This window comes from Myotis yumanensis, unplaced genomic scaffold (assembly GCF_028538775.1).
Source record: "Myotis yumanensis isolate MYYU_CA2020_CCGP unplaced genomic scaffold, mMyoYum1.0.hap1 SCAF_3, whole genome shotgun sequence".
Lineage (NCBI taxonomy): Eukaryota > Metazoa > Chordata > Mammalia > Chiroptera > Vespertilionidae > Myotis > Myotis yumanensis.
This window is the reverse complement of record NW_027223754.1, coordinates 148,445,489-148,459,276: the sequence shown is the minus strand read 5'-3', so window position 1 is coordinate 148,459,276 and position 13,788 is coordinate 148,445,489. Positions and strand designations below refer to the sequence as shown.

Here is a 13,788-nt window from a genome sequence, read left to right as displayed (position 1 = left end):
CATACATAGTTTGAATGTCCCCTTTCTTAGTCATTTGTCTATTCGTGGTTCAGTTTTTCCAGTTTCTCCTTATGAGGAACTCTGCAATGGACATGCTTGTACATGTTTTCCTGTGCAAAATGTCAGTGTTTTGCAAAAGTAGACACTGATATCTGGAATTGCTGGATCATAATCTACTTTGTACTTTTATTTTACTCAATATTGCTAAACTGCCCTTCAACATGGCTATATCAATTTAATATTCCCATTAGCAGTGTCTGCATGCTTTCCCACACCCATGTCAATATTTTATTAATGTGTTTCATTTTTGCCAATGTAATGGTTGAAAATTACCTCAGTGTTCTAAATATAATCAATTTTTCCCTGACTGGGTAGCTCAGTTGGTTAGAGTCTTGTCTACCTACTCTATGGTTTTGGGTTTGATCCCCAGTCAGGGCGCATACAAGAATGAATCAATGAATGCATAAGTAAGTGGAACAACAAATCAATGTTCTCTCTCCCCACCTTTCTCTCTCTCTCCAAAAATCAATAAATAAGCATTTAAAAATATATATAATCAATCAATTTTTCTTGATAATTGGTGAGGATCAGCTATCATATGTTCATTGGCCAATTGTATTTATTTTCCTATAAATAACTTATCCTATTATTTTTCCATATTTCCATTGGTTTGAGTATTTTTTCCTTTTTTCTTTTTTGTAAGAGTGCTCTATAGATCTAAATACTAGTTCTTTCTGTATGGTACATGTGGCAAATATTATCTCCTAATTTGTCACTTGTCTTTTAACTTTGCTTAAACATGTTGTTCGTGTTGTTGAAATTTATCAATCTTGTAACTTTGCTTATGATGCTTTTTGGAGTAGAGAAGCGTTACATGCACTTCAAATATATCAGTCGCAATGGAGTCAAACTTATTGAATCCCTTTATGTCTTTTGCACTTAGGGTCTGGTTTATAAGGACTTCAAGTTTCTCAATGTCATAAACATAGTCTCCTATTTTTTTTCTGATATATTTAGGATTTTGTAGTTTATGTTTGGGTCTTTAATCTTTCCAGCATTTATTTTTTGAACAGTGTTAGGTAGAGAATCTAACTTTATTTTTACCAAACAAATGATCAATTGCTCCAATGCCATTTACTGAACTGTTAGTATTTCCCTAACTTGGGTGAACTAGCATCTTCAGGAATCACCCACTAAAGGCACACACATAGAGTGCTGAAATAAGACAAATACCCAGGACTCATCTAAGTGAGCAGGATGTGTCTTTAAAATGAAAATTGTAACTTAGTTATTTTAGAGCCTGTATGGAATAATATATAGTAAAGGTGGGTTATGTTTATATACAGGAAGTATGTAAAAGGGGAAATTAAATAGTAAGAATTTGATCATGATTGTCTGGCATGGGAATAATCAATTCACAAGAGAAATACATAAAAATTCCCAGGCTTTTCTGTGGCTTGAAAGAACTAGCTTTTTATATTAGTAGTGGGGGCTAAAACTGAAAGTATTTGGAAGTTCTAAGTACTCAGAAGACCAGCAGTCATTAACTGTAAGATGCATGGCGTCCGGGGTTTCACCTAACCGACTGAGCTTCAGGTGCTAAGTACAAAGTAAAAACCCCAGGCCTTTCCAGAAAACTGGGGAATCTCAAAGATCACTGGACCAAGAACTATTGGACATTTAGGTGATTTCCAATTTTTTGCTATTATCAGTAGTTCTGGGATAAACTTCCCTGGACAAAAACCCTTGTGTACATCTTAACTTCCCTACGACCAACTCCTTCCTACAAGTGGATTCTCTGGATCAAAGAAAGGGTATGCCAATTTACAGTGCTACGACTGATGTAAGAGGTTATTTGTTTTACCATACCCTTGGTTATACTAAATTGTAAAGATATGGATTTGCAGGTTTTCATGAAAAGTAAAACAAAATGTTAAACAATTTTATAGGTTAAAAATTCTCATTTCAGGGCTATTGTAGACAGAATAACCTGTGGGTTATGTTTCTACAGAAAGGAATGTGCTTTATGTTATATTGTAGTTACCACTGGGGTCCAAGTTGAAAGTGTTCTCCAGCGCTTTAACTGGTGAGCTTAAGGAAGAGGTGTGATAGAAGGGAAAAAGACTGGCAGAAAAGGTTAAGAAAAAAAGGTAATATGATAAGAAATGATGGCAAAAAGAACAAGAGAAAGGAAAATGGAGGAACAAGAGGGCACAGACTCCTGCCTTCATCTCTGCCCCAGCTTGTCCATTTTCTCATGTAATTGTCCTGTTTGATGTTTTCAACTCAAACGTTTACCAACTGCAGCTTCCTTTATCACCAGAGGAGGAAATTAAAGGGCAAGCACAATTATAGGCTGAGAAGTAATTACTGGGGTCAAAATGAGAAGTCAGTACAGAATGTTTCTTTGTGTTGTGTTTTGTTTTGTTTTTTAGGGCAAAATCCATGTGTTGCAATTTGCTAATTCACCACGATCTTAAGGCTGTGACCCTGAGAGGTTAGTCATCTTCCTTTCAAAAGGTTCTCTTCCTCATTTTCTAACTGGTGGTATGTTTTGTTAGTGAATACAGCAGGACCTTTAAACCTCTCTGAAAAAAATCTAAACATAAATTCAAATTCTAATAGGCAGCGTTCCTGTATTTTACAATGTTAGTCAATCGACTAATTTTTTTACTTCTTCCTACCTCTTAGGATTGTTGCCATTTAAGGGAAGTCACTGAGCTAAAATCTAATTTAAATACTTTCAAAAGGCTTTGGTTTTAAGAAAACAGAGAGAATTTTTTCTATAAACAAGTTTAAGATTTAGAAAGCCAATGGTAGCAATGGCTCCCTCTAAAGACCAGAATATGGCACAATCTAACTGTGGTTTTGTTTTCAAGCTTAGAGGCTGTGGTCTGTTTTTAAAATCTCAGTAAAGAATAGATGTTTTCTCTCATCACCTTACCTACAAGTGTCCTCATCATATGTAAGTTATTTAAAGACATAAACCCACAAATACACCACATTACAATAGGAACAAAAATTAATGGGGTTGTTGTTTTAATGAAATGATTCTGGGGGTTTTTTAAGTAGGACTGGGGCAATTGGAGAGTTGGTCAAAGGGTAGGAATTTGCATTTAGAAGATGAATAAGTTTTGGAGCTCGAAGGCACAGCATAGTGATTGCAATCAACAGTGCTGTATCGTGTACTTCAAAGTTGCTGAGAGACTTGATATTCAATGTTCACATCACACACACAGAATGATAATTATGTGAGGCGAAGGCTAGCCAACACTATGGTGGTCATCCTATTGCAATATATAAATGTGTTAAACCCACACACTGTATACCTTAAACTTACACAATGTTATATGTCATTTCTATCTCAATAAAAAGAAAAGTAAAAAAGAAAACAAACAACCCAATGGTATTTATTTAATATATCCTATCTAATGAAGAAGGAATATGCAAATTGACCATCACACCATCACAAAGAGGCTGTGCCCACAGCGGAGGTGGGGTTGCTGTAACACAAGAGGGCTGCACCCACAGCACAGGCTGAGTTCCCGTAACGAGCCTTAATGAGCAATCAGCAGGGACCTGAGGCTGTGTGGCGCTGGGCTGAGACAGAGGACCTGAGGCTGCGCGCCCCGCCCCCCCCCCCCCCCCCCGCCGCCCAGTGGGGCTTGACAGGGGACCTCAAGGTGCACTCCCCTCCCCGGTGCTGGGCTGGGGGACCATAGGCTGCTCCCCCTGCCCCAGGCCCGGGGACCTCAGGTGGCGCCCCCCACCCTGGCGCTGGGGGACCTGAGGCTCTGCCCCCCACCAGGTGGGACTTGATGGGAGCCCTGAAGCTGCACCCCCCATCTGGCGCCAGGCCGGGGGACCTGAGGCTGCACCCCTTGCTTGGCAGGGCTTGACAGGGGACCTCAGACCATGCCCCCCACCCAGCGGGGCTTGATGGGGGACCGCAGGCCATGCCCCCCACCCAGCAGGGCTTGACGAGGGATCTCAGACCATGCCCCCCACCCAGCGAGGCTTGATGGGGGATCTCAGACCATGCCCCCACCCAGCGGGGCTTGACGGGGGACCTCAAGGTGCTCCCTCCGCCCTGGGCCTGGCTGGGGGACCTCAAGCCCCGCCCCTTGTACAGTGGGGCTTGACAAGGGTGGGGCCGCCTGGGTCTGGATCTCGCCCAATGGGGGTGGGGCCGGCTGGGTCTGGGTCTCGCGTGATTTTGAGGCACCGCGGTTGGGCAGGGACTTGACTCTAGGTCCCGCGGTGCACCCCAGACTCTGACAGGAGAAAGATTTTCATATACATTTTACTAATTTTCTTTCATCTCTGACACTTCTATTATAGAGAAAGGGCAAATAGCAATATTAAAATATTTCCTCTAATTAATCCCCTATTAATATGCATGAATTTCATGCACCGGGCCACTAGTAATTATATAATTTGCTTGATTTGTGATATGTTCTTCTAAGTCAGTGGACCTTTAAAAATTTTTTTCTAAAATTTTAGTAAAGCCAATATCACTTAAATGTGGAAATGAATCATTTAAAATTTAAATACCAATTTTGAAAAGCAAACTAGAGTCTTTATCGCAATTATAAATGAATAAATAAATAAATAAATAAATAAGATGTCTTTGTCCAGCATAGGTGAAAACAGTCATTTAGCTCAATGTGGAAGGATAAATCCTATGCTAACCGTCACATTGGGAGTTTCTTGCAATAGCACTGCAGTCTTCTCAGACAGGTATCAAGATAACTAAAGAAGGAATATGGCAGTGATTCTTTCCCTCCCCCACCATCCTACTCCCCCCCCAGGTGCAGGAGCTGCCTGTTTTTGAGTCTCTGGGGGAGGTGGGGTCTTATCCCCAGAGCGGGGCGGGCAGGTGTGGGAGGAGAATGGAACCAGATATTCTGAGAAGGTACAACTTTCTGAGCAGGACAATTTAAGTGACTTTACAACTATAAAGAATATTAAACATACAAGTTTCAGTCTGGACCCAAATTACTATGGTGCTCTTGGTGTGAATGTTTTTCCATTACTTCAACATTTTCAGAAATTCCACATCTGGCTGTGACAGAAAATTCAAGAATTCCCAGAAAGGTCTTTGCCACCCTGGAAGGAGCCCCTCCCTCCACTGCCCAGGTAAGGAGGCCTGGAGGCAGAGGGGCTTCCGGAATGGGACAGACCTGGTAACTGCGCCCCTGCTTCCCACCCAGAGCTTTTTCTTTGGTCTGGCCACCCCAGGCTCAGATCTCCCTGGGCTGGTGGCCCTTCTCCACAGGACACATGGCCTTCCATGGGCTCCCCATTGCTCAGGGAAGATCCCAGGTTTGTCAACTCCTGGGCAGGTTCTGCTGGAAAGGGGAGGTGAAAGTGCGAGGGTGGCTCTCTCCTGATCCAGCCTGACTCTGAGCTCAGTCCGATTGGCTGGGGAAGGGGTACCTCTGGGAACCAGGAAGGCCCTGGGTGAGGGAGCACAGAGGGACCAGGGTACAGCTGTGGGGGTGGGGACAAAGGGGTCTACAGGGACCATTGAGCCGAGGTCACCCAGAGAGCTGGGGCACCTGGGCTGAAGTGGCAGTGGTCACTCCCACAGGAAGTGCACATACCAGATGGTCTGTTCTTCAGCTGCAGCCCAAACAGGGAAGTCAGCTGCCAGCATGGCAATGAGCCAGAAGAGGTAACAGCAGACAGCGGTGGCTACCAGCGTGGTGATGATCTCTCGGCGGTTGGATGCCTTGATGCTGATGAGGCCCCAGAAAGTGGTGAAGATGATGACCTGAGAGCGAAGGAGTGTGCTGTCGTGGTGGGGCACGGGGATCCCAGAACGGTGCCCAGCCAGCTGCAGATCTGGCTGTGATCTTTAATTCATATCTTTAACAAATATTTATTGGCACAGTGCAAGGCAATTGAAAGATAGCCTGATTAAAACAAAGTTTTCCTGTTTTTGGAGCTTGTAGGTTAGTAAAGTAGAAAGACTAGAAACAAATATATATATATATATATATATATATATATATATATATATATATATATATATGGCTCTAACCGGTTTGGCTCAGTGAATAGAGTGTTGGCCTGCAGACTGAAGGGTCCCAGGTTCAATTCCGGTCAAGGCATGTACCTTGGTTGTGGGTACATCCCCAGTAGGAGGTGTTGGAGACCAGGTGTAAGCTGACAGGGTCCTTGCACCTGAAGGGGCTAGCAAGGCTGGGACCCTTACCCACAGTTTTCCCAGGCTTGTTTGGATGGCAGTTATCAGTAGAATGAGAGCAACCTTTGTAGAATGAGAACAGCCTTTCATGGCTTACCAAGAAATCTGTAACTATTTACTGAGATTTGCTGTACCGAGAATTTGTCCTTCTGCTCTGTCTCTCCCTTAGAGATTAAGAGGAACAAAGAATATATTCCTCTTGACAGACCTCCTATTCAGTGTCTTGTGTATAAATAGCATTGTGTGATTAATAAACTTGCTGCAGTTCCTCGATTGAGCTGCAGTCCTCCCAATCTCACTCTCCTGTCTTTCTTTCTTTTCTCAATTCCCACCTCCCTACCTCAGCCCGGCTCAACCTGTCAGGCTGGTCCTGACAAGGAGGTGTGCAGGAGGCAGCTGATCGATGTTTCTCTCTCATCGATGTTTCTAACTCTGTATCCCTCTCCCTTCCTCTCTGTAAAAAAATCAATAAAAAAGGGCAGGAGAGAAACATTGCTTTTCCTCAAATGAGACTGCAAGAGATTTTGGGGGTGCTGTTCAAGATTATTTTAAGTGGAAGGCTGACATGACCAACTTTGATGTGGAGGTGCTTTTGAATATCCATGATAATGAAGTCATTGTGGGCATCGCATTGACAGAAGAGAGTCTCCACCGAAGAAATATCACACATTTTGGACCTACAACTCTAAGATCTACTCTTGCTTATGGGATGCTCCGGCTCTGTGCTCCTCAACCTTCTGATATAATAGTTGATCCGATGTGTGGAACAGGGGCAATACCAATAGAGGGGGCTACTGAATAGTCTAACTGCTTTCATATTGCTGGTGATAATAATCCATTAGCTGTGAATAGAGCAGCAAATAACATCTCATCTTTACTGACAAAGAGCCAAATTAAAGAAGGCAAATTGTCCGGGGGCTTGCCCATAGATGCTATTCAGTGGGATATCTGCAATCTGCCATTAAGAACTGGCTCTGTGGACATTATTGTAACAGACATGCCATTTGGAAAAAGGATGGGCTCCAAGAAAAGAAACTGGAACCTTTACCCAGCTTGCCTATAGGAGATGAGCCGTATCTGTAAACCAGGGACAGGCCGAGCTGCACTACTTACTCAGGACAAGAAATGCTTTACAAAGGCATTATCTGGAATGGAACATGGTATGGTGTAAAGTGCACACTGTCTGGGTGTACATAGGCGGTCTTCATGCTGCAGTTTACCTTCTGAACCGTACACCTCAAGCTTTTGTTCATCCTTCAGGACAGGATAAAGAGGAACTTCTAAGTGCAAAGAATGATTAATAGTATTTGTGCTTCCTGACACTGGAAATGCCAGAATTTTCTTGCTTTAAGAGAAAAATAGCCAGTGGGGTTGAGACACCCCAGTGAGGTTGAAACAGCCCTGGTGAGGTTGAAACGGACCCAGTGAGGCTGAAACGGCCCTGATGAGGCAGAAATGGCCCCGGTGAGGTTGAGACGGCCCCGGTGAGGTTGAATCGGCCCCAGTGAGGTTGCAACTGCCCTGGTGAGGTTGAAACGGCCCCTGTGAGGTTGAATCGGCCCCTGTGAGGTCGAGATGGCCCAGGTGAGGTCAAGACGGCCCTGGTGGGGTCAAAACGGCCCCGGTGAGGTTGAAACAGCCCCCATGAGGCTGGGACAGCCCCTGTGAGGCTGGGACGGCCCCTGTGAGGCTGAGATGGCCCCTGTGAGACTGAGACGGCCCCTGGGAAGCTGAGAAAAATACCATATGAACTCACTCATTTATGGATAATAAGAAACATTATAGACTGATGAACAAAAATGGATACAGAGGCAGAGCAGCATTGAGCAGAATGTCAAACTACAGTGGGAACCCTGGGGAGGGTTGGGGGGAGTAGGATATCAACTGAAGGACTTATATGCATGCATATGAGAATAACTAATGGACACAAGACACTGGGGGGTGGGGGAAGCCGGGGGAATGTCAAGAGGGGGAAAAAGGAGACATGTGTAATACTCTTTGTAATACTTTAAGAAATAAATTATAAAAAAGTTAAGTAGGAAGCTTATCACCACTCAGCAAAAAAAAAAAAAAAAAAGAGAGAGAGAGAAAAATAGTATTTAGTATTAACAAAAGTAGTTTGCTGTTTAAGTTGGTCTAAAGCTCTTCACCCAGGTTAGCAGGTGTGAATGTAACGTCATGGAATTGAAAGTCTTATGAGAGAAGAACATTTCTTCCTTTGCAGCTGCTGTGAAGAGGTAGCTGGGCAATTGGTACTTTTCCTAAAATGCACTTGAGATTTGGATTTACATTTTATTTTCAGGCTTTGTACCAGTTCCTGTTGTCAACTGTAGCCACCCTGGCCAAATGGAAAAGCAGAGAACATAATCATAGCATCTTAGGCAACATATATACTGCCTATGTACTTTTGCTATTTAGTTGCTCAAGTTCTCTTTACATCAACCTTAAAAAAGGAATTATTACATTTTGTAAAAGTGTTTGCCCCATGATGAAATGAAATCTAACAAGACCTATTGAAAAGTTTACCATCTGCCTTAAAAATTAAAATATGCATCTTATTCAGGTTAATACATAGAGGACTAGGATTTAGCAAAGGAATTAAAAAGATACATTTTTATTTGTAAATAGTAGCAAATAACCGAAACCGGTTTGGCTCAGTGGATAGAGCATCAGCCTGCGGACTGAAAGGTCCCAGGTTCAATTCTGGTCAAGGGCATGTACCTGGGTTGCGGGCACATCCCCAGTAGGAGATGTGCAGGAGGCAGCTGATCGATGTTTCTCTCTCATCGATGTTTCTAGCTCTCTATCTCTCTCTCCCTTCTTCTCTGTGAAAAATCAATAAAATATATTAAAAAAAATATTTTAAAAAAAATAGTAGCAAATAAATTAATTACTAGATGAAGAATGGGACCAACAAGTCCAATTTAAAGATTTTATTTTTCAGTATACAAAAGTGGTATTGATTTTGAAAGTCAAACATAAACCTGTCAAAATATTTTTGGTTTCTTAAAAGGACTGATTTATCTTTGAATTAAAAACTTCACCTGAAAAAAATCAATAAAAATATATATATATATATATATATATATATATATATGTAATTGCATATTGTATTTTTCCAAAGGAAATACAATTTGCGTTTTTTTTCAGAAGGAAAAAAACTGGTTTCTTGAAAGAGAGACTAACAGGGGCCTGTAGACACAGATGTAGACACAGACTGTGAGCTCAGCATGAGAGGAGTCATTGTGGCAGAGGGTGGGGTGAGCTTGGTGGGCAGATGGAAACTCTGACAGACACATTATGAGTAATGATCACTGAATTACTCAGAGAGCTCCAGTGTTTTGGTCCAGTTGTTGGTATATTAATAATTTTCTTGTTCGTGAATGTGTCATTGCATGAAAGTTTAGTATTTTGCACCCGGCTGTGTTCTCTGGACTGCAGATTGAGAGTGCTGTGATGAAAGGAAATGTATTCCATTTCTTTCCACTTTTCTGGGGTTAGTACAGTTATATGCAGAGGACTCGAGTCATTCTACCAACTGAATAGAGAACTATTTCTTTCACTTTACCTCGTTGGGAAAGACCCCTGGGTTAGATTATTTCACTCAGGGATTTTGTACTCCTAGCATCTAACTGTGTGTCTGTCATAAGTGCTCAGTAAATATTTGTGGAAGAGTGAATAAAAAGCAAGTGAATAAATAATTTTTTTACTACATGTATGTTTATTTTCATGTGTCCAGTAAAACCACTCATTTAAGCATTCAATCATTCAACAGATAATCATTGAAAACATGCTGCACGCCAGGCACTGTGTCTGTCCTGGGGGTACAAAGGTGAACAGAAACAGACAAGACCTAGGCCTTGTGGAGCTTATAGTCTCTATCAAGTATTACAAAAGTCAGAGGTAGAAAATTGATCAAGCATGTCTGTACTATATTTTCTTTATTGTCAGGAGAGAAGAGGAATGGGGCAGGGTGGAGAGGTGAGAGGGAGGGAAAACAGGGATCCAAATGAAGCTGAAATTTTGCCCCAACTCAGAACATCCCACCAATAGACATTCCAATGCCATGATCAAATAGAACTCCTGCTGCCGCCAAGATTCTATTGCCAAAGCAGTGGTCCTCTTTGGGACTACCAGCAAAATTCCTTAAACCTTGCCATTTTCTGCAGGAAACTCTAGCAACCACTCCACACTGAAGGAGGGTGGAGGCTACCCAAACTCACTTGTCTTTTTTGCCAGTTAACTAGCTCAGCAACTTTCATACAAGATATGATTGTTACAGAACAGAAAGAGTTCGTTCATCTTGCGCTAGCAAAGCCAAACAGTAAACACTAAGAATTGCAGTGGAGAAAGATTGGTTATTTTATTATGAACTAGAAGCCCAGTGTATGAATTTGTGCATGGGTGGGGTCCCTTGGCCTGGCCAGCAATCGAGGCTGATGGGGGTTGGGGGGCAGCCTGCTGAGGGAAGGGACCGAGGGAGGTTAGCGTTGGCAGCAAGCTGACCAATGGCCAATTCCACAAGGAATTGGGCTCCCTCCTCCCTCCTGTCTGGGTCCGGGGTGTGGGTGAACCAGATTTGGGGCTGTCAGGGCCCCAGCAGCAAGATCTGGGTCAGTGCGCGTCATAGCTACCGCTGGTCATCTGGTCATTCCAGTTGTTTTGGTCGTTTGGTCATAATGGTTGCTTAGGCTTTTCTATATAGAGATGGCACCACCCAGGAGAAAAGGAATCTGATGCTCGAAGTCCAAGCTCCCTGATCCAGGGTTCGGACAGGGATTTAAAGGGTTTCAGTGGAACACTGTGGTATGTGGAAGCATTGGTGAGGCAAGTTTTATCGGAGGACCTTGGAGCTTGGCCATTTATGATAAGGAGCACCAACACAGGATCTTCCTGGACAACCAGACCCTCTGCTTCTGAAAGTGTTCTGGTGTTCAAGGTCTAGTTATACCCTAATCCAGCGGTTCTCAACCTGTGGGTCGCGATCCCTTTGGCGGTTGAATGACTCTTTCACAGGGGTCGCCTAAGACCATCCTGCATATTAGATATTTACATTACGATTCATAACAGTAGCAACATTACAGTTAAGAAGTAGCAACGAAAATAATTTTATGGTTGGGTCACAACATGAGAAACTGTATTTAAAGGGCCAGAAGGTTGAGAACCACTGCTAATCCTTTGATTCCATGTGTGGGGGAGTGTGGGGGTGAAGTGAGGGGTGGTGAAGCAAGACTTTGGTTCCTGGCTGCTGGAGATCAAAGATCTCTCCTCTGCAGATGCTTTAGCTGCATGACTTGAAGTTTTGGTCTGTTGTCTCCAAAAAGCAACTCAGTGTTTCATTAAACAGAATAGCAACATTTGAGCATTACATGATTCTGAGGTTACATGATTATAAGTGTCAGATTTGGTTGGGGGATGTGGGGGATATAAACTCCTTATTCCTCCAAAAGGTGACCTATATTGCTCCTGGTCCTCCCTTAAAACTTTCTTTGGTAAAAGTTATCAAACTGGCAGTTAGGGGCGATCAGGCAGGCAGGCAGAGGCAGTTGAGGCCCGGAGACAGAAGCAGGGTCTGATCCGCAGCCTTCGTGGCAGCTGTTGATTCGCCCTTGCCTCTCTCTCTCCCAGGGCCTCAACAGCAGCCTTGCCTCTCTCTCTCCCCAAGAGGTCAGCAGTTCAGCCTGCTAGCCAGCAGCCTGGAGCGGCTGCTGATCAGCCCTGCCTCTCCGATCAGGCCCTGAGATAGGCCCAGAGACGCTGACTGGCATAGAAACCAACCATTGAGAACCAAATCTGGGTAAATTGCAAGGAGCCAATGGCTGCCTAGGAGGTAGAGCTTTTGATGCTGACTGGCATAGAATCTGACCAGGCTCTTTCTTTTTTAACTGAATTTGTTGTGGTGATATTGGTTAATAAAATTTTTAATATTGTTAAAAAATATTTTAACTTACACGGCTGAAAGTTGTTTTGTTATTTTGTTTTTTAAAGAAAAAGTTTATTAGGCCATTGCTAGCAAAAAAAGATCGGTCTTGGCACATGGAGTCTAAACCACCAGCAGCATGGCCATGTAGGAAAGACAACATGTCTGATTCTGGAGGACTTTGCAAGTGTTTTTTATACATTAAGTAGCAGGGAGAACGCCTTTCAGAAAGCATTTACATTATCTATAAACAAAGAGGTAGGAGAAGGTGAATCGGGTCTCGTTCTGGGAGTTGGGCAGCAGAGTCTGTAAAACTCCTGTGTAAACAAGCAGCAGAGGCTCCTTGGGTTCTATGGTGCCCGGCTAGTCTTGCCTTTTAGATAATTTCAGAACTAGCCACCTGCAGGCTAATTTAATAATTCAAACATACATTAAGGAGTGTTTGCCGTCTTCTGTTGCTTTTGCACTGCAGTTGTTAATGACTAACCCCTTTTTGTCTCTTCCTTCCACCCTCTGTCCTGCTATAATTTAATTTAGGACATCTCAGAATTTTCTCCTTGTCAATACCAATTCCTCCATAGATAGAATCCTTGCCTCAGCCATATCTCTTTCCCCAACGCTGTAAATATGATCACTTCTTCCTTCATTTATGGTTCCACCACTAGGAGAGCACTAATCCCATCACTTCTGCCCTTTGTTTCTGCTTTACAAAACTTTTTGAACAAAATTTTTTTCAAAACCCAGGGCTAATGAGAAGGGGGGAAGTTGGTCCAGAAAGGGCTGGCCAGATTATTCAGAGCTTGAATCTGTTTATGGTGGTCTTTTGAGAAACACAATTGGAAGCAATTCTCCTGTTTACATTCCCCCAACCTGTCTATTACCTTCCCTGTCCAAAGCCCCCATTCCCTTGCTTTGAATTTAAAGGAGCCTCCAGGTTCTTAAAACTTTTTTTCTTGACTTTTGTGCAAGTCAAATTAATTTATTGTCTCACCAACAGCTCTTTACACTTTCATTTCTGGACTTTTTAAATAATATTTCTCTTGTGCCTATAATATTCTCCTCTGTTTTAAGTCTCACGGTCCTTCAAAGCCCAAAATACTCTGATCCTTTCTGAGGCCTTTGTGAACTACCCGGATATTCACTGATCAATCCTGACTTTGAACTTTACATCACACACCTGTTTCTTCATTTAACAAATGCCAACTTGTGTAATTTATATTTTTATGCTTATTTTTCTTCATCTCTTGTGATTTTCTCTTCTCCTGTGTCAAGCACATGCTCTCACAATCAGAAACTTCATTATATTTGTTGTGATAAAGGTCAGAGTTTGTAAATTTTTTTAAATTTCTTTTTTTATTGTTTAAAGTGTTACATATGTCTCTTTATTCCCCCCATCGACTCCTCCCTGGCCACTCCCACCCCCAGGACAAGCCCCCACCGCCCCAGTGTCCATGTCCACTGGTTATGCTAATATGTATGCATACAAGTCCTTCGGTTGACCTCTTACATCACTCTCCCCATCCTTCCCTGCCTTCCCTCTGAGGTTTGACAGTCCGTTCAGTGCTGCTTCTCTGTCTCTGGATCCATTTTTGTTCATCAGTCTATGTTGTTCATTATATTCCACAAATGAGTGAGATCATGTGATATTTATCTTTCT

The 13,788-nt window shown here is 42.8% G+C and overlaps 2 pseudogenes; one reads left to right on the top strand and one right to left on the bottom strand.

Annotated features, from left to right (window-relative positions):
• Positions 1-5,581: 5,581 nt before the first annotated feature.
• LOC139006367 (V-type proton ATPase subunit e 2 pseudogene) lies at positions 5,582-6,301 on the bottom strand (annotated as a pseudogene).
• Positions 6,302-6,631: 330 nt separating this feature from the next.
• LOC139006366 (tRNA (guanine(6)-N(2))-methyltransferase THUMP3 pseudogene) lies at positions 6,632-7,512 on the top strand (annotated as a pseudogene).
• The last annotated feature ends 6,276 nt before the right edge of the window (positions 7,513-13,788 follow it).